The following is a 22,359-nucleotide window of genomic DNA, read 5'->3' as shown; positions in this document are numbered from 1 at the left end:
GATTCCACTCACCGATTCCATCAGCAGCAGCAGCGGCAATTAGTCGAACAAGTCCGATAATCAAAATCCAAAATGTTTGCCGATGACAAAGATAAAAACTTTTGCTGACGTTCGTTCATTTGCCACTTTTGCATTATTTCGATTCAATGGAGCGTTACGAACATCATACTCAGGGAGGGCATTATAATGTACATAAAATATATACATATGTACATATGTGAGAGCGTATTGTAATTAACAGGAAACACAAGTTCAAACAAAAAATAAAAAAAAAATGTACGTAAAAATTGTTATTATGATGAGTTTTTGGTTAACGGTAAAGCTCATGATAACGGTAACTTTCAATTTGAATTTAATGTGTCAGTTTATTGAGGAAATTAAAGTTAAATACCAAATGTACTTACATTACAAATACAAATGTAGGTACATTAATGAAATTAACACTTGTAAGAACATAATTATTTGAATTCTTATTGAATTCATATAAGGCTAAGAGCGTAGAGCATAAATTGTTGTAACATTTTGCTAAATGATTAAACTTAGTTAAACTTAGATCAAATCAAATTTCAGTCGCTATGACTGGGATAGAACAAGTCTCTTAACTTGAATGCTGTTGATCTTTCCCATTTAAAACTTTTCAGAACCGCCATAAAAATTCTCTAAAAAAAAAAAGCTGCTAGAGCCTATCGATAGGCCAGGGCTACAGCAATTGCTTATCAATATAACAAAAACGCTTGAGTTTAAGACTATCGATAGATTAATATTCCTTCGAGTTTTCCCGCGTCTGCAAAGCAGCATTTTCTTTTTTTTTCTTTTTCTTTTTAAGTGTGTGCTAATTATGCAAATAACAAAGATTGGCTAAAAGTTAATGCTACTATAAGCTTTAAGTTCGTTAATTTAGTTTTAGTTTCAATGTTGAGTGTTTGTGTAAAGAGACAGAAAACAATCAATTCGATGGCCTAAGAAATGGGCGAAAAAGAGCGAAAAGGATTCAAATTGGGAGAGAAGCTAAAGAAAATATTGAACATTATGAAAAAGTTTAAGTTGCTTTTATGTGTACGTATTTATTTTGTCAATTAATATTTTAAATTTCAATTTGCAATAAAACTTTACACCTACACATGCATGTGTGTATGTATTGCAGCTAGGATCATGAAATTCCTAAGCTCTCTACGGCTCTCTCTCTCTCTCTGTGTTTGAAATCGCAATTAACCTGCTCTCTTTCCATTTAGTTTTGTCTTTTGGCGCTGTTGCATCTCGACTTGTTGGTGATTTTTTTTTTTTTTTTTTGTGTCAAAGTGAAAAATAGTAAATAATAAATTAAAAAGAAAAAAAGGTAACAAAAGGATTGCTTCTCTTTAAATGGCTATTTAGTTTACAAGTTATTATTGCAAAATATTTCAAAAAGACGTTAGAAAAAAAATGAAAAGAAGAAAAAAAAAATGGCGCGTTGAAAAAAAGGCAAGCAAGAGGCAGCAGAACGTGAGACCAGGAGTAAAATTGAGAGGGAATGGAAAAAAAAGTATCCAAATGTTTAATTTTTGTATGTTTCACTTTATTGCTTATTAATTTTATTGAGCAAACACATTTCTTTACATACATATATTTATGTATTTGAATGCGTAATGCACACATATGTACATACATACATATATGTACATACATATGTATGCGTATGTGTTTAAATTTGGTTCTGTTGCAAAGCCCCCTCTTGCCATCTCTCTATAACTTTTTGTTGAAGCCACTCATAACTTTTGTTTTCCTAGTTAAATTAACTATTAAAAGCAGCCAAGCCACGATTTTACTTATGCAAATTGTTTAATTAGTTGTCAATCTATTGTTGCTGTTGGTTAAATAAGAAGAAGCGTGAAAAGAATCTTCTTCCCACCTATGCTTGCCAAACTGTATAACAGTTTTAACAAATACAAAATCCTTGAGTGTGCAAGAGACAAAATACCTAAAATGGCAAAAGTTCTTTCAATCTTGCTAAGTCTCTATATACTTGGTTTCTTTTTTTGTCTTGTCTTCAAAATCTTCGCTGCCTTTGTGTTTTTAATGTACATAATTCGATTTTTTTGTTTTTTTTTTGTGTGAGTGCGTCTTAAACATAAATTTAATTTATTTTCCATTACTTTTGTGAAAAAAATCGGTTATTGTTTAAATTTTAAACTTTGCTAAGAAGAAGAGTTGAAAAATATTTGGATAGTCGCAGTTCCTCTCACCGAAGTCGCAGTCACCAAAGTCGCAGTCGTTATTTCGGTCGCAAGTGACATTTCTAGTGTTAAGAAATTCGGTGAATATACTGTTTTCTTGTGTGTGTGTGTGTGTGTAAGGGATGCTTGAAAGTTATAAGTGTGGTGAGTAAATAAATTGTATATATTTACATTTAGTTATTGTATTTCAGATCATACAAAGAGGTAAAAATAAATCATAATAATTTTCTGTTTTTTTAAATCTTGACTTTTGTATAAGAATCCGTAAACAAGATCAGCCGTTAAATACAGTGTGACCAGTTGTTGCTTTTGGCCATAAATATGTGCCAATTGGCTACAATAATTCTATTTCAAAATTGATGTACCTGTATTTGTATTGAAAGATACTTTTCAATTCGAATTCGAGAGAAAGAATGATGCGGCATTTGCTCTCCTGCCGTGCATCAGCTATCACATTAGCACAATAAAACTACAAATACACGGGGAGTGTTAATGAAGGCAAATAAACGAAAAGAAAACTACATACATACATATGTATGTATAACTAAAAACAGATAATTAATTTAATTTTCACACTCCTTTATCAATCAGGAAACTCTCACACAAAGTCTTTGAGCATCACCAATTGAAAAATATTGAAATACTGAGAATCTTGATAAATTATTGAATAAAATGAAATATCATTTAACTATCAGAGGTGCCAGCTTAAAGATTGAATTTTGCCAAAAATAATAAGAATTCAGTATTGAAAAGTTAAGTTTTTTTTTTTTTTTTTTTTTTAGGAAAGAGTTCATCAAACTCGGTGCTCCATTTATTTTTTGTAGAGGTTTTTTCCCCCTATTTTTTAATCTGCATATGATATAAGAAAATGTTGTGACTTTTGTATAAGCAAAGATAAAGACAGTCATCTGTTTTTTCCCTCGCTTCTCATGTGTGTCATCCTTCATATCATCTCGACGACGACGACAACGACGACGATTTCGATAAAAATTTGCGAATTTGTATAGATTTTTTTCGTGCTTTTTTTTTTGGGTTTTTTTTTTTTTTTTTTTTGCTTGTTGCCAACGCGATTTTATTGTTTCGTTTGCGTGTTGCTTGCTGCCGCTTGACAACAAGCAACAGCAGCAGCAACCGGGTTTTCGTCTGAATGTGCCTACACTTACTCACCTTCGCCCCCGTCACTGCCCCTGCTGCCCCCTCAATCCATCCATCTCATCCATTAAAGTTGACTGACGTGCGCTATGGGCATTGGGTCGTGCAATTTTTGTACAGTTACATGTTGATGGGCCGACGTCATAGACGACGACGTCAAGGAGGAAATGGATGTCAACTGTATTTACACTGTAAAAGTCGAAAAAATAAAAATATATACTACTACTTTAGCCACACTTTGCTCAGAGGATATAAAGATCATCGATCTCAGATCAACTGATCATCTTTACCCATAATCCCTACTCCTTGCCTAGAGGGCATTTCAAAGTCGATGCTGTGATCGAACTTTTTATTACTTATTTTTCGATCTCTGTGCGTTTTTTTTGTTTTTTTTTTGTTTTAAATGCATAAATTTGTTTGCTATCGACAGATTTACATTTGCTGCCGGCGTCCCCTAAAGATACGTTAACCTTTTCTGTTGCCATCCGCGCGAGAGTTTTTTTTTTTTTTTTTTTGATCGCACAATATTACGAATATGTGCATGTGTTTATATATATATATTTATCACTTTTATGCTTAAAAATTATAAAGGTTTATTTTAAGGAATTTTTCCAAAATAATTTTACATTAAATTTGTTTGGTTTGAATTAATTTTGGATATTGGGAGTTTAAGGTGATATTTTATCATTCTCCAAATGGATTTGGATATCGATTTGAAAACTGTTTATTCCTCGCCAGAGTGTAGTCCCTTTTGGTTGAACAACAGCTTCTGAGAAGTATTTTGTGCAAAGGATTCGTTATAGGATAGGAATAGTCTATAAGCTAGAATACGGTTCAAGGAAGTTTTACTCTCTAATAATCTTGATTTGACCTCTTAAGCAGCTAAAATTATAATTACTTTTCCAATTTCACCTATAATCAAACTTCATGTAGATCCTTCACGGTTCTATCCATCATTGCATGGAATATGTAGATAACAGGTCAATATCTTGGTAGATCTCTCAGAGTGAAAGAGTATTGCATTAACTGAGACAAAGATAAGCAGGTAAATCTTGATTATAAGTTGCCTTGAGTTTGATTGAATGATTCTGTTCTCTCTCTCTAACTATCATGACACTATAATTTGCCTTCCCATGACGTTAGTAGGCGGCGGCAATTTTAGATACCATTATGTGGGGCCAATGAAAACGTAGAAAAACAAATCTAAAACGGTCAGTGACGGTTTTTTTTATACTTTTTTTTTTCTGCTGATGAAAAACCAATGTACGTCAGTTGAAAGAGGTTTTTACCTATTGCTTGTTAATTGGCTTAATAAACACACAAATAGCATAAATTTCAATTAAATAATGAACGAAGGCAATGAAATAAACTTTATTAATAGTTGTTTGCCAAATAAAATATGTACATATATATATATTTTTATAATAATTTCTTTTTAGTTAAATAAATAATTATAATAGAAGTGAACTCGTTTGGTAAATATCAATATGGTAAGTGTTAATTCTCGGCATTGAAGAAAACAAGTGACGCATAAAGCGATTTCCATTGCTTGATCTTATTTAACTGGCCAGTTGAAAATTTATTCTAGTTTTCGACTTAAAATACTGAGAAAAACCCGGCTAAAGTTAGGTTATGCTTATGGTTTTTTTCCAACCGATCTGTGATCTAAAGTTCATATTGTTGTTGTTGTTGTTGTCATAGTGTACTTTCACTGATTATTATCCCAATATGTATGCATCTAGTGTCTCTTCATAATGTCGTGTCTATGTCCATGGCAATATATTGGCGCCAAAGTCGTTTTCAGTGACGTAGTGTGACCTTTTTGAACACGCCGCGGCGAACATTCACCGCACGTGAGCATATGGCCGTCTTCCTGGTTTAACGTCACACTCATGACGGCGCTCACCTGGATCGCCCTCCTTCTCCCCCCTCCACAGAGCAAAAGATCTAAGTGAGCATCGTGCCCGTGTCATTTGGACAACGTGCTGCACTGCACAACGTGGCCAAGCAAAACGGACTTCGACGCGGCGGCGTCTGCGACATCTACGTGACTTCAGTCACCCACAGCAATTGCCACCTAGAAAGGTTTTTTGTCGTCATAGCAACTGATACAAAAAGACAACAAAAAAATATATATTTTAAATGCAAATCGTTTTTGTATTCTTTTTTTTTTTTTTGTAATTTGTTTTTATTAAAATGATTGTTTGCTGTAATTTCGCCAGGTTTAGCTAAGATAACATATTAGTTGTTGTTCATTGTAAATATCCTGTAACTGACTCATTTTTGGTTCACACTGTTGGCTTAGGCATAATTTATCCCTAATCTATATCTGATTCTCAATCATTGGGTTAATTGACGCCTTCTCAGTCCTAAGACTAATAATAAAACTAATCCTTTAGCTAGTCGACTTGCATATGGATTTAAGGCCATTGTTGTACTTCCTTTTAATTGGTATCAGGTTATGGTTGCTATTCCCTCTGCAATACCAAGGATTAATAGCGGATTGGACCACTGTAGACAAGTTTTCTTGACAAGAGTTGTTAATTGAAATAGTTTTCGACATTAATTTGGGTTAGACAGGTGATGAGAGGGAGAGCCCTCCTAGATAATTAATACAATGAACTAAAAATTTTGCATAGAATGAACATTTTCTATTTTGTTTCGTTCTTTTGTTTAGACAAATTGAGGCACATTGTCGGCACGGCACGGCACTTAGCTTTCTATTTCCGTTTCCTAACGTGTTTTTTTCCATATTTCTTCTTTTTTATACCATACACCCATAGGGTGAAATGGTATATTAAAGTCGCCAAAATGTATGTAACAGGCAGAAGGAAGCTTCTCCGACCCTATAAAGTATATATATTCTTGATCAGGATGAATAGCCGAGTCGATCTAGCCATGTCCGTCTGTCCGTCCGTCCGTCCGTCCGTCCGTCCGTCCGTATGAACACGCAGATCTCGGAGACTATAAGAGCTAGAGCCACCAAATTTGGTATGTATACTCGTGTAGTATGCACATGTTCAGAGTTAATTGGAATTTCGGCCACGCCCCCTTACGCCCCCAGGAATCACATAAAACTGTTTTTCTTAAAAAGTATAATAGCTAGAGACATCAAATTTGGTTTATATACTCGTTTAGTTGGCGCGCAGAAACTAATTGTTTAAACTTTTTGCCACGCCCCCTTCCGCCCCCGGAATTTACATAAAACTGATTTTCTTAAAAACTATGACAGCTACCGACATCAAATTTGGTATGCAGACTAGTTTAATAGACGCGCAGAAACTGGCTATTTAAAAATTTTGCCACGCCCACTTCCGCCCCCCGCAAATCAAACAAAACTGATTTTATCAAAAACAAACAAAGCTAAAGTCACCAAATTTAGTATGTATACTGGCTTAGTATTCGCGCAGAGTATATATATTTTCATATTTTGCCACGCCCACTTCCGCCTCCATAATTAAGAAAAAACCGATTTTCTCCTGTAGTTTTTTGACTATCGCATTCAAATTCGGCAGACTAATTAATCTTATCTATTTCTACAAAACTACCAAATTTTATTGAAATCGGACTAGAAACATGCAAAATATGCGTATGAACGTATTTTACTAAGCGGTCCACAAGGCCAGAATTGGCCGTTGGCTAGTAGCGGCGCTAGAGTGCTCGTGTGTTCGTAGAGTGAGCGAGATAGCACATACTATGAAACATGTAAAAACAATTTAATAGACATACATACATATGTACATTTGGTTTTCGAAATTTAAAAAAATTTGTTTCACCTGGTGTATGGTATACCCGAGTCGACGAGTCGACTTACTTGCTTCATTTTTTTGGTGGCAAGAACTTTCAATGGAGCCTAATTACATTCGCTTTTTGGCATTATTTGCATGCTCCAATGACATTTTCAACGCACTAAAGAGCGGGGACAATAAATGGCAGAGAGAGAGAGAAAAAGCAGAGAATCTATTGTTTTTTTTTTTTTTTTGGGTAGAGGCTAGGAGGAAATGTCAGGTCAAGTGACGCTAATGAACTTGTGTGTGTGTCTGTGTGCCCATTGTTTCTGGTGTTTTTGTTGTTGTTGGGCTTTATTAATATTAAATAAGAATACAATTTTTTGTTTTTTGCAGCTTTAACCACAATAACAGCAAATGGCACAGAACATGTCATGTAGACAAGCTGGAAGGGGGTAGGGTTGCCTAGAAGGGGGCGTGGGGGCAAGGGAAAGGTCTGACAATACGTGTATGTAACATGACACAAAAGTCAAGTGTAAAAGGCTGCAGCAAAAACACAAAATGGGATAGAGAAAATAATAAGGAGAAAGAGAAGCCCCACAAAATGTCAGTCGCCGTCGTCGTTGTCGGCACAGTGGGACATCATGAGGCAACATACACGACGCGTGGAGTCAAAGCTAGGGAGAGAGAGGGAAGAATGGAAGGTTGGGGCTGTCGGGAAAGAGCCATAACACCGCACGATACAAGCAATTAAACAATTGTAAACCAATTGATACACACGCTCATTAATTAAATTAAATGATGGAGAAACAAAACTAGAGAGGAGAAAAGTTCAGCAGCAGTTCCCTCCCTCTACTCCTCTTGATAGACTTTTCTGTGTGTGTGTGTGTGTGTGTAGCAAAAACCAAAAGCAATCAATCATGCCAATTAGTTTTAATGGGACCCCCTCCCGTAGACAATTCCATTGCATTGCATACAGTAGTCGTCAGTTTGTTCGCTCGCTGCATGGCATATTGACAATAATAAAGACACAACAACGATGACGATGACGACGACGACAGACGTACGGCCAGAGCAATCTGGATTCCTCTTCAGCGACTATTAACCAAGAAGGACTAACAAACCATAGGGAAAAGGAAAGAGGACACGTACATAACTAAAACAGTTAGCTTTAGCGAAATGTTTCATACACGAACACACACACACACACACACACACACATACAAAACTAAACTTACCTTTCTGTATTGCCCATCCAAAGTTATAGTGAATATATTTCCGTATATTATTCTATTGAATATATTAATTTGAGTCAGCGACGACATTTTGCGGTGAATGACTCAAATAAAAACTTAAAACAAATAAAGAACCCTAAACAAAAGAAGCGTAATTACTTTTATCTGTTTAGAGGAATACATACATATGTATACATATACATAGCTCTTATATAAAGTGGGCTGATCTAGACCTTGGTTATTTTTTGTTTTTCATATTCTTCAATAACACCAACAAATTCGGATTTCCATCCACTTTTAAATTTTTTCTGTTTTTTTTTTCTCTATTTCAAAAACGAAAGCTAAATAAAAAAAAAAAACTTTGGAAAACAATTAAAGAAACAGCTCAATAATACATATCAGTTCGATTTCTAACAACTATAATCAGTTTTCAGCTGCTAATCAAAATTTTAGTAATAATTTCTTAAGTTTTTTTTTTTTTTTTTTAGAAACAAGGAAAAAAAAATTTCTTTATTGGCCCATGAGGGGATCGAACCCGCGACCTTCGCGTTATTAGCACGACGCTCTAACCAACTGAGCTAATGGGCCACGTTGAATGAAAGCTCCCAAAAAATCAGTTTCAGAACAAAGAGAATATATAATATTCTCTTGGGATTCGGATTCCAATCGAGTTCAATTAGAAGATACATAGACATTCAATTAGATAGTATGAAAAAAGAAAAGAAAAAAATTTAATACATTTCTATTTTCTTTTTAGCTGTTATCATACAAAGAACAACTTTCATTTAAATGACCGATAAGAAGAGCAAGTGAAAGAGAGCGAGAGAGAAGGGGAGAGAGAGTTCATACAAGTTTAAACTTTATCTAGGCCAAATGAAAACAATATTCATAGACTCTTTACGAAGAAACAATAGAATCACATTACGATAACAACAAATTCAAACTGTCCGTCCGTCTGTCTGTCTGTCCCGCTTATCATAGAAATCTTTTGGCTCGTGCATTTTGTACGTCGATTGAGGAGGGGGGAAGAAGAACTGCGTTAATTGTTCGGCAAATTCGGCCATTGAACCACCTTCCACCTACTTGGCCTTGTTTGACCTTGTATCGATGAGCGGTACTCTCTCTCTCTCACTATGTTTGTGGGGGGTCGCAGTATGTGAATGTGAGAATGAGTGATGAGTGGGCCTGCACGCAAAGTACATCAGAAATAAGAGAGTAAACCTATAGAATTCGTTCCTTACAATTCTTTTTTTTTGTTTTCTTACAAGTTTTTATTAGGAAAATTCCATTTCCATTTGTTGTTGTTGTGTGTGGTGTGTGATGTGTTTAAGTCAATATTTTGGCAGCTGTCCGCATGAAATAATTGCAATTTAATGGCTTGTCAACACGTGTAAGGGGCGTAGAACAGGTGCGATCGCCGGTAGCAGCAGCCAATGGAGGTGAACGAACATTTAAGCATCAGTCCACAATCCCTTACCATCCTCCCCCTCCCGCTCCCTGCCGCTTCATCATCAATGCACTCCGGCAAACATCAGACACACACGCCCCAGTTGATTAGCAAAGTTTGACAAATATTTAAAACAATTGTTGACCTTGATTTACATTAAAAATAAAAGTAAACAAAAATCTTCAGAATATTTTTTATATTATTCATAATTATGCCAACAGAGAAAAAGAAAAAACACGAGAAATGGGACAAAAAATAATTACTGCTAAAATTAATAATGAGCAACAATTAAAATAATAATAATCATAATTATAATAAAAACAGCAATAAACAAAATAAAAATAATTTAAATGTCTAATAAAAAGTAATAAGACATATAATTATTATGCTACAACTAATAAAATAAAAAAAAAATTAAATATGGTAAGAAATAAAACATTATAATAAACAAACTAAAAAATAATAATACCAACAAAAAATGTATTAAAAAAAAGAAACATAAGAACTATTTTATTTCCTTACAAAAAGAAAACAGGACATATTACTAAAAATTACTAAAAGAGAAATAAAATAAAAATAACAAATATACATATATATAAAAAAAAAACAAATAATAAAAACATATAAATATAACTTTAAACAGAAAATTTGATAATTATAAAAAAAATGAAAATAATAAAACAAAAAAAAGGTGTAATAAATAAATGAATGAATATAGCAAAAAATATGTGAACTAAAATTAATTGGATTTATAAAAATTATAAAGAATTGTTAACGCATTTTTAGCTTACAAATGTTAAAAAATCAAACACTTTAAGTAAATAAAAGCAGTTTACTTAGAAAAAAAGAATGCTATAATAAAATATAAGCCAAAAAGAAAAAAAAAAAACATTACGAAAAATTGTCCGGGGCAGAATTCGAACCCTGAATGCTGAATTGTTTTATAAGCGAATGTTATATGAATTACACCAATTAAAAAGATCGTGGGATGGCGATTTATAGCCGACCCATCTCTCCTCTTCCCTTCCCCATGCATTGGCGCACGTTTTATAAGTTGCTTTGTCGGCCAGCAAAAGTTTATGCATAAATGTATATTAATCTATTTTGATGTAATTAAATAACAAAATAAAATCATACAATGTAGTCAAAGTATTTTGCATATTAATTAAATCTGAAGATATGACTTTTTATTCTTAATTTGATACACATACATATCCATTATAGATATATATATATATTTATTGCCCTAGTTTTTCTATTCAAAATGTTATAATCGTTATAATTGATTTATGTTTATTTTTGATTAAATCTCATTTTCAAGTGTCGACCTACAAAAAACTATAGAAACCGCAGAAAGTGCCTTCAATATCTAAAGATTTCTATATAGATTCACTGTACGCTCATGATATAATCTCTTTCCGATTTGACTCCATGACTCATGCGATCAAGTTTGAGATAAAAAGTATAAAAATTAAAGAATTTTGGAACACTGAAAAATATATAAATATTTTTATTGTTTTTTGGGAAAACCCTATTCAATATTGAATGCTAAAATGAACTCGACAGTTGTACAAATATATGTACTATATAGTTCCATGCAGTGTATGACAAAACCAATGACTGAAAGGGGGTTATAGCGAAAGGGGAGAGGCAAAAGCTGTTCGTTTGTACGTTCGCGTGACAAGCCCAAAGCTCTTTCCCTTTTACCCGCTCTTTGCCTGCTGTTGCTGCCTGCCCCTCGAGCCCCACTTATTCACAGTGTTTACCCAGTGACTAAAGTTTAACAACAGCAACAACAATGCATAGTTTAAGGTCATCTATATAACTGTTGCCAGGCCCCGAGAACCTAGAACTAGATCCCCCACTAAGCAACAAAAGAGAAGGGGGGCAAGTGGGAGACCTCCTCTATAGTATGGTTTGGGGCAAACTGCTGCCAACGTGTCTGTGAATTCGCACAGTGGAAATTGTGCAGAAAATTTGTTAGAAAATTATTAGATAATTTCTAAAAATAATTTGTTATACAAAAAGGGCTTCAAATGAGATACCGTTGTTGGTAAAGTTGTTGAAAAAAGAAACACTTTTGGAAGTGTCTTCAATCTAGTACATTATAATCGTACAAAAGTGCATCTAGCTTACCATTTGCAAAGTTATATATATAGAAATTTGAAAAAATCCAGAGGTTAAATCCGAATTTATGAGGGAGATTTCCCTCATTATGAATTTCCCTATGTCACTGACTTTGAGAAGGAAAATTTGTATTTACAGAAAAGATTCATATTGTTTCATAGTGTTTTCATGAAATGTTGATTTGAAATAAGATTATAAAGATATATGTATATATCTTTAGACATTCTTCGAACTACTGTGAGAAGGTCTATTATATGTAGTTATGTACACAATTTTTCTTTTTCGCTTTTCCACTTACAAAACTTGGCTGACTAACTAACTAGCTAAGTCTAACTAGTCTGTCGGTCAGTTATAATCGGTTGACGACGGTGAGTAACAGTACTTGGATGGTATTGTTGTTGTTACTGATTGTGAAGTTTTCTTGGAGGTAATTATCTGTTGTGGGGGACCTTCAATATACGTTTCTATGTACGTTTCCATTGGCTTTGGAGCTATTATGGTGGTGCTGCTGCTGCTCTCTGTGGTGGGGCTCGCGTGCTGTGATGTTGTTGCTAACCGGTCGATGACTAATCATCAATCAGGCGATTGTGGTATATCATTAAAAGTGCTTACAATGGGCAAAGAGCGCACATAGAAAACACACAGCAACACATACACACACACACACAAAATAGAAAAAAAAAAAAAACAACACAAAAATAATATAATAAAAACGATCAAGATCGAGATCGAACAGCGGCAAGCACCGTACACGATCTAAACCCATTTTGGTTTTGCTCTGCTTCAAAAGCGAGAGAGAGTGAGTGACAGAGACAATTAAATACTCTTATTTTGAAATGCTGGAAATGATGACTTATTAAATGTTGATTTGATACTTTTAGACAAGAAAAATAATACATTTTGGTTTAAGCAAGTTAAGTTTACATAAAGGTCCGTTAAGCATTACTTTAAGAAGACTTAAGTGAAGATACGTTTCACATTTCTTTAAAGGTCGATTCTAAGGTTTCAAGTCATATACATAAATTGTTGTAAATGCAAAAGGAAGTGTCATGATATGATTTTTAAACCGAAAAGTATGTATGTGCTACGTATGTATGTAAAGAGTTTGTATAACGTTACGTATAATGTCTTACGTAAAGTTAAGAGTCAAGTTGAGAAAAAGCCAATTTTAAGTTCATATTTCTTAAGAATATCTGTAAATATCAAAAAAAACGTCCATGCGTCAAATGGCTTAAGAGGTCATTTAAGTTTAGCTGACATCACTTAATGTACCCAATAAGTTAACAAAAGTCACTAGAATCTACGTAACGTACGCGAAGGTAAATCAATAATAATACAATTTCTAAATGGCGTAAGGTGTAAATAAGTAAGACGGATGATAAGATAGTTAGTCAGCCGATTGGTGCCGATTTAATAAATTAAATTTTACCACTAACAAAGCCCTGATTCTGTTCCCTTTCACATCAAATTCAGTGGACTCTTTTTGCCGTAGAGAGTCAGTGAAAGAGAGCGAGAGGGTATTATAAAATATAATAGATCGACAATAACCCACTCGTACCATGTACTCAAGTATGATACCTCACCTCTTTCTCTCTTTTATTCAGCGCCCCCCTCGAACCACAATACCCTATAACCACAGCAGAAGGCAACAGCGGGCATAAAAATCACACGGTGCCGTCAGCTTGTCTGGCGCGATTTGCTGTAGTCTTTGGTTGTTGTTGCCATTGCTATTGCTGTTGCTGGTCGTGTAATTGCAGGCAAAAAAAAAGGTGGCACAAATGTCGTTTCCCCCGCACCCGACACTGAACCCCACCAACAGCTACCTCACACCTTTATCCAACCAACCGACCGACCGACCGACCGACCGACCAAGCAAACCACCCAACAGAGACCCTAAGCTAAGTGCAATGAATTCGTTGTTGTTCGATGTTGTTCTTCTTGCTGGTGTTATTGTTGTTGTTGCGCTTACGTAAGCGCAAAAGCGGCAAAATGAAATGAAATGAAATTGTTGTAATGGGCGATTTTCATTGCGGCATTACACGCCACCAAAAACTCTTGCAAAGACACACAAAACAGCAAACCGAAAAATAACCCGAAAACCAAGCAAAACACCGACTTAAACTACACCCTGTAGCCATTAAACAAAGTAACCATGTTAATTTCATGTTGTCCTTGTTCAGATAATTTCAACTACATATATCCAATTAATAAAGTCTAAGCTTTTGATTTAATGGGAAATGACTTTATATATTGATTTAGAAGAGTTTAAGTTAATCAAATCAAATTCGAACTGTTTAAAAAGTTAGCCACTCTAGTATGTTTTTGGCAGCAATTCCAATTGGTTTTTGGAAGTTCCTATTCGAAATATTCCTATTTACTACTCGAAAACAAAGTTTGAAGCATTTTTATTTCGTCTATGGTAACAGCTAATAGATATTTAAAAACAAAACTTCTTTTTATTTCCAGTTTAATTTGATGTTATCTGCTTTTCTCTCCTCATGGCTAATATTATTGTCAACTTATAAGGAGAATATTGAAAAAAGATTGAGTTCGTTGTGACGTAAACGTTTTAATGATAAAACTGAGAAAGGCAAACGATTTGTTTTAGAATCAAAAAGGGGAAAACAGTTTTAAAATGCGTTTTCCATCAAAATTCATTTGGAAGTGATCTGAAAACTTTATATTTCTAGGCATTTTTAGCATTTTTTAGCTGAAAGAATTTTAGGGTCATCTAATGTATTAGGGATCCAAATGCCCTACAAATACAGGGTATTAATATAGCGAAATATTGTTTTCTTTTTTTTTCTTTTTCCTTGTGTTTTTCTCTCAGTGTACTTAGTACTTGTATACATATGTACATACATATATGTCTGTATGTGTATTGTTTCTATAATTACAGCCTATTTGCGCTCTATTCTCAGTACACATGAAATTTTAATGGCGGCCCCAAAGCTGCTGCTGCTTCGCTGCCTGCGACCCCTTGCTGCCTCCCTATAATACGATGGACTTCTAGAGAAATGCCAAGTTTTCTTTAGCTCTGTGTGCGGTCTCCGGGATTTAGCCATTTGGATCGCTCTTGGTCTTTGTCATTAGACAAGACCTGTCTGCCCGTCTGATTGTCTTGGTTAGAAATTTATATCTACATATGTATGTGTGTGTATGTTATGTGTGCCAGTAATTCAAATGTTAGGTTCATTAAGGGTCTTGAGTCAGAGAGTTGGTTTTCTTTTGTGTTGCCACTCATTTTTGCTTATTTCTTTCCTAATATTTTATGTATGACTTTATCTTTGCGAAACTACATGAATCGCTGGAATAACAGTTTTAAAGTTTTCAAATCAAAATCTTTAACTAACCTAGTGAAACGGAGTATACCTTATCATGGATAGTCTCTTCTATCGATAAGGAGTCATAGTTGAAGCAAGTCTCCAAGCGTGTCCAAAATGTACATAATTCAGATACTTGTGCGTCATTCACTCATTGTGGATGAGTAATTCCGCTTCCTTTTGGTAATGACAATACTCCAAAAAAACGTTACTCATTTCTGTAATATATATAAGTGAATTTGACCTGAATATATCTTAGTTAATAGCCCTATAAAGAAATGACAGTTAAATCAAATAAAAGTGGATTTAAAAATCTATAACTTAATTTCCCACATCTTAGGTCCGACTGGACACCTTTTTTTTTACATTTTTATGATTCCCAACTGCTTCGGAAAAGGTAAAATTTGACAATTGTTGTTCTTAGATGCAAAAGCTTACTTGATGGACATAAAGAAGGCTGAAAAAAATGTTGAAAATTGAGCCTATGACAGACTGAAGGAATGTTCAGATGCCCCCGGACTTTCCTTCCCCTCCATCCTTCTATGGAGTTTGAATAAAACAGATGAACATGATTTAAATTTAAAATCGAATAAGACATCATATCTCTTTCATTTCCTATATTTTCCTTTAAATAATCACTCTCAAAACTCATTCGGCCATTAATTTTCTCAAAACCAATGAAAATGCTGAAAAACGAGGACTATGAGAGAACACAAACCACTAAATATATAAAATATATATCTAATTCATAAGGTCGCAGATACTTCCTTTTGGAGCAGCACACACTTATATACACACACACACACACACACTCTATGCTTAATGTGGTGTGGCCTTATCTTTGCTTTGCTCTTTATAAAGCTTTATTCTCAAGTACGTTTCATTTGACTATCATTTATCCACAGTGAACGCTCGCTAAAAGTGTTGCCAGTTTGATGATCTACATAATTTTTGAGAACAAGTGTTTGGACTTGCTCTCCCTCTCTCTCTCTCTCTCTGTTTGCCCTGAAATTGTGCATGAAATATTTATGTGTATATATAACTTATCTCTACTAAACTAGAGTCAAAGGAAGGAGGTGGTGAATAGGGGAAGAGACGAATGCTAGCGAGAGAGATCTCCTCACACGCACATATGTTTCATATAGTGGCATAATTTATGACCAAGTCGAGAGCGATCAAAAATAAAATGATTATTTTCAGAAAAAAAAAAAAAACGAAGAAGGAAAAGCAAATCAAATTATAAACAAATGTTTTACGTACATTGGAAGAGCGCACCACCAGCACCATCAGCACCACCACCACCACCGATAGAACCAACAACAACAAAAATAAAAGACCAAGAATAACAAATATTAAAAACAACAACAAAAAAGAAACACAAAAATCAAGTAGTATGTAGAAAGAAAGAAAAGTTAAGGCAAAAAAAAAAAAAAAAAAAAAAAAATTAAAATTAAAAATAAAGAATAAAAAGGAAAAATGTATTTCTGCCTCCCCCGCCCCGCACACATCGCCCCTTTGCACCCTTCCACCTCCACACTCTCTTATTGGGCCTCTTTTTCTTATACATGTATGTATGTTGTTGTTGTTGTTGTTTTTTTCTTGTTGCCCCGTTTCCCTGGCGATATCTTTTGATCTTTTGGCTTGCTTGCAGATTTCAGATTGTGGCCTGTCAACTGAAGAATTGTGAATGCCGCCGCACTGCCTCTAGGGTGGAGGACAGACGGACGAAAGGACGGACATACTCCTCTCCAACAACATGAGAGATGATGATGATGATGATGATGATGTTGGACTTAAGCGGGGGTTGGAGAGGGAGTGAGAGAGAAAGGGAGATTCGTATCCGAGAATTGGCAAACATCAACTGCAATTGCAAACACACAGTGCGCGCAAGAAACTAAAAAAAAAAGAAAAACCTGACAGATTGTTTTGAATTGAATAGCGTAAATTTCAAACCCATCGCACACAATTTTGTTTCGTTTCGTTTCGTTCATTGGCTTTTTGCGAGCACCTAAACTAAATAAGTTTTTGTATTTTCAATTTGACGCAAATTGCCTCAACTTTCAGTTTGTTTTCGCTTTTCTTTCTTGATTTTTTTCAATTTATGTTTTTATGATTTTGTTTTTCTCCTTTGGCTTTACGTTTTTCTGGCTTTACAAAGTAGCCCAATATTCCCAGAAAATGGTTTATAATTTATATACACACATACATACATATATGTATGTATTTTTGTTTCTTTGCAATTAATTCTAGCAGTCGGTCGTAGTGTAGTGTGCGGTGTGTGTGTGTGCGGTGTTCGTTGATTTGGCATATGCATTTCGCTTTGAGGCAGGTCGCTAAACTGGCACAAAACACATCTACCTACATACATACATACATACATAAGTATGTATGCACGTAAACAAAACGAAACGCACACTTTCATGCGGACAGTACGTGAACACGTATTAAACAACAACAACAACAACAATATACACACATCAAATTGCAAATTGTTTAAATTAACCAACTAACTTGAAAACCTTATGGAAATCGTATAAATATTGCATCATATCATTTGACGACGACATTATCTTTAGAAATTCCTCTTCCTTCGTTATGACTAATTTCATATTTCAAAATTTTTTTTATTTTTCTCTCCATATGATAACAAAAATTGATGAAATAAAATATGCTGGCTCAAAGACTATTTTAAGAGTTTTAATCATGAGCGGATGAGGAAAAATTTCTCTCCTAAAATCAAAAATTTACCTATGAAAATGATTGATTTTGAGCTAGATACATACATACATACATACGTCATTTCATTTCTTATTTTAAATACAAAAAAAGCCCTGGATGGCATTTAGTGTGAATCCATGTAGTCCTATGTAAATGTAAAGCAGGTGCACTTGATTTTCCGTTCATTCCTTTAACCAATTTTCATTAATCAACTAGTTTTTATATGGTTTGAGATGTTTTAAACTAAACTAAGTTTTAAATACCTATGTATGTATGTATGTATCTCTTGACTATGAACTACAAATGAAACTGAGTAAAATTCTTCATCGAATGAGTCGTTTTTGATTGAAATCGAATAAAAATTAGGTACAGTGAAAGCTCTAGTCGCGGACATCTCTCGTAACTGGGCGAATTTTAAAGGAAAAATGCAAATAACTACTAAAGTATTACTAAGTATTACTTAATTTTAAACGATTTTGAATAAAAAAAAAAACCTTTCCATTAAGAATTTACAAATTTTTGAGTAGAATTTGTTTTGTTTGTTATTTTTACACCTAATACAAGATGATTAGATAGTTTAAAACTAGATTTGGTTAAACAAATTTTAATTTTTCAGTGATTGCCAAAGTATTAATGATTGTATGTTAATTTTTGAATTGTTTTCCAAGTTTAAACTATAAATTCACAATAGACAAAGCTTCAACCCTTTTAAATGTCCAGCTAAAGAACTTTACAAAACTTTGTGATATTATTTAAGTACACTAAAATTTTGTATACATACTTCACACCGGTTTATTTACTCGTTATTATTGAATTGCTTGACTATTTACATACATACAAATTTACATATATATATGTTTATGTATATATGTATACATATCATAGAGATACGCGGTTTAAGCAATAAATTTACAAAAGGGTTTACATTTGAAACCCTTTGGGAATAGCCAAAAGAACTCGAACTGTATGTATGTACATCCATAAGTTTTATTCTAAGAGCCCAGCGCACTGTGTATACACATAGATACATACATACATATGTATGTATTTATGTAGTGCACTTGTATGTATATGCTGCTATATAGAATTTACAATGTGCCACATGCTGTTTTGCTGGGCTGCCGCCTCTGCTGCCGCGTGTCTATTAATGTTTTTTGTTTTTTTTTTTTCCTTTTTTTCTTTTTCGGTCGTAAACAATTTGATTTTCTTTAATGCATTTTGGTTTTCCGTTTGGTCTTTTTATGTTTTTTTTTTTTTCATCTCAACAACATCTCATAAAAGTCATTAAGTGTTTCTGCTCTTGAGTGTAACGATCTTTGATCTCTTTTAAGAGACAGAGAGAGAGAGACCGAGAGGGCGACTTATTGGTTCAGCTCTCTTGCACTCAAACTACTCAGCGATCGTTCAAATGTTGCTCTTGAGTGACAGAGCACAAGATACAAAGAGAGGCAAAGAGAGAGAGAGAGAGCAAAAAATGAGAGTCGTCTCTTAAAACAAATTCAACTCAAGTTGATCGATCGCTCTCTCTCGTTCTCTGAAACAGTTTTCCACTCCACCGATATAGACAGCTGGTTCTGCCAGCTGATTTAGATCCAACCCGGCTGCCTGCTGTTCGTCCGCCTTCCTACCCCTCCCTTACCCCGTTCCCCACTCTGTGTCAGTGACTCCTCCACCCACTGATTGTTTGGTGGATCGCGTAGCGTAGCAAACAAAACGTGAACGTGACTTGGATTGCCTCTCTTACATTTTCCTCGTCCACCATACTTTTTCCATACCCCTCTCTTCTTCTCTCTCTCTCTCCATCTGCACTCGATTTTCCCCCCTCTTCATATACATACATATATATTTTTTTTGTATGTCATAAATAAAAATATAAAAAAAAACAGCAACAACAACAAAATGCTTTTGCTAGTTTGCTGTGCTGCTGCTGCTGCTCCTTTGTTCGTACGATCATTTACCGGCCCCAGTTACAGCCTCCCAATCAACCTCCCCTTCCCTACTCTTCTCTGTATGCCACATCTTTTGCTGTGAGTCTCTTACTCTTTCCTTCTCATCTGATCTGTTTCTCTCTCTCTCTCTCTCTCTTTTTCTGTGTGTACCAGTGCAAACTTTTTTTCTTATACTCTTTCATAGAGGGAAAATTGAATATTAACTAAAGTTGGCAGCGATTAATATATTAAGTAGATCTATTAATCAATTATATTAGGTTATTCCCTTTAGCTTTCAATGCCTGCACCTCAATTCGCATGCCAAATATATTAAATTTCATAAAATTAATCAAAAGTCAAATTTTAAAAAATCATTACTCAAATATTAGCCTAATTTCTAAATTGGTGTCTAATTTAAAATTTATCATCTTTTACCGTAAGTAAATAAAAAGTAATCAGGTTAAAAATTTGTCTCTAAAATTATTTGAAATAGAAGAAATACATATTAAAATTTAAAGAAAATAACAAAAATCAAAATTTATTAAAGTAAAGAAAATATTCTTTGGACCATACTTTTAATAGTAAAACACATAGAAATTTAATTTGTAAATTTATAAAAATTCTTTTCAATAAATACATTTTTAAATTGTAAAAAGAACATTTCCTTTACAAATGTATGGGACATTTTCAAAGTTTTAAAAATTAAACAAAAGAATTCCTATAAAAACTTAAATTACAAACCTAAAAAATGTGTGTGTGTGTTTTTGTTTTAAACTATTACATAAATTTATAATTGTACAATTTCCAAACTAATTGCAACAAATAAGGGAAAAATTTTGAAAGTAATAGGTTGAATTTATAAGATTTCTATAGAATATAGTACATTATATTTGCAAGGGTATATAAACTACGGTTAAGGCTAAAAGTTGAGCCCCAAGCCCTCTGGTTTTTGATATTTCTTTTTTATTTTTATTTTTTTTTTTTAATTTTGTATTTTGTTCGTTTGTCTTTGTTTGTGGCCTGTCGGACAACTCTTCGTTAGTCTTCTTGGCATGGGGGCTTTGCCGTGTTGCTTGCTGTTGCTGTTGTTGTTGTTGTTGTTGATTTGCGCTCTTTGCTTTGTTGTTTTTCTTGCTGTGGATGCACACAAACACACACATACACACACACACACTCATATGTGGATACTTGTGCGCACACACAGATACGAAAATTCATAGGCCTGTTTGGTTTGCTTTTTGGTTTTATTTATCGTGAGTTTCCTCATTTTACGCTTATTTGTTTTGAAATAAAATTAAACGACGCATAACAAATCAAAGAAAAGAAAGAAAGAAAGAAATAAATAAAACAACAACAACAACATCAACATACAAAGCAAAAAAAGAAAGAACTGACATGAAAGTAATGCTGCAAAGACATCAAATGTATGTACATACATACAAGCATATGGTATACCCTAACCGGATCTTTTCCATATTACAACAAGAGGCACTTCAATCAATTTTTTCCCATTTATTCATTTTTCGTCAATTTAAATTGCAAAATCTCAAGTCAGTCAGTTTTGCAATGAGTCTGTGTGAAGAGCCCGGCTTTAAGTAACTAACTTTGAGAACTAGTTAGATTGATACAATTTTCTATGGTTAGTGTTTTCAAGATGTTAGAAAACTTCATTCTGCTTTAAGAGCTTTTTGATTCCCACTTTTGGCCAATTACATATATTATAAGTAATTATCTAGGTCAAGTAAGATCTGTCATCAAGGTCATTAGGAATTCGGGTTTTAAACATATTTTTAATGACAAAAACTCATCAGTTTGTTTCTTAGTTTTATACAGAATTCTCAAGAAACAATTATCAATCTGCCTCCAGCAAGAATATGATAAAGAGAGAAGCCTTTAATTAATTAAGCACCTAAAAACTTTAAAGAATCCTTTTAAATTTAGTATGTATATATCCAGTTTTATTGTAGATCTTAAAAGGCTATACGAACATTATTAATTAGAATCTTTTGTTAGATTCTTAAGGACTCTAGCTAGATGCTAGATGTAAGTTAATATATCTAACTATAAGACGACTTAACCATGCATAAGTTGAACCTTAAAAGAGAAAAGAATGAGCAAAGGATTTTCCATTTATAATTATTTTATATTTTTGTCAAAATAGTTTATTTATATTTTCTTTCAAATTTCAAACAGGTTCACAGAAGAGCAATGTTTGTTTGTTTTGCAGAGTGCGCACATACACATACAACATACACACATACATATGTATGTATGTACGTAGAGAGATATGTTTTGTGTGTTGCTCCCCAGGGAAATGTTAACGGGAAGATGCTCGATGTGATGAGAGGGAATACAGAGGCTGGATGGTGGAGCGGTGGGGAATATATTTTCGCAAATCATTTTTCAAGCTTTCAGCTAGCAGCTGCAAAAATAACTAGCCGGATTTGTTGGTGGCAATGATGAGGCGTAGCCCTTGCCCTAATGCGTC

General features: G+C 34.0%; 1 non-coding gene across 1 annotated transcript; it reads right to left on the bottom strand.

The window, feature by feature from the left end:
* Positions 1 to 8,842: 8,842 nt before the first annotated feature.
* TRNAI-AAU (transfer RNA isoleucine (anticodon AAU)) lies at positions 8,843 to 8,916 on the bottom strand. The gene has a single exon. It is a non-coding gene; the product is annotated as a tRNA-Ile (tRNA).
* Between the last annotated feature and the right edge of the window lie 13,443 nt (positions 8,917 to 22,359).

This window comes from Drosophila tropicalis, unplaced genomic scaffold (genome assembly GCF_018151085.1).
Source record: "Drosophila tropicalis isolate 14030-0801.00 unplaced genomic scaffold, ASM1815108v1 contig_694, whole genome shotgun sequence".
Taxonomy (NCBI): domain Eukaryota; kingdom Metazoa; phylum Arthropoda; class Insecta; order Diptera; family Drosophilidae; genus Drosophila; species Drosophila tropicalis.
The sequence above is the reverse complement of the archived record's forward strand: the minus strand, read 5'-3'. Positions and strand labels throughout refer to the sequence as shown.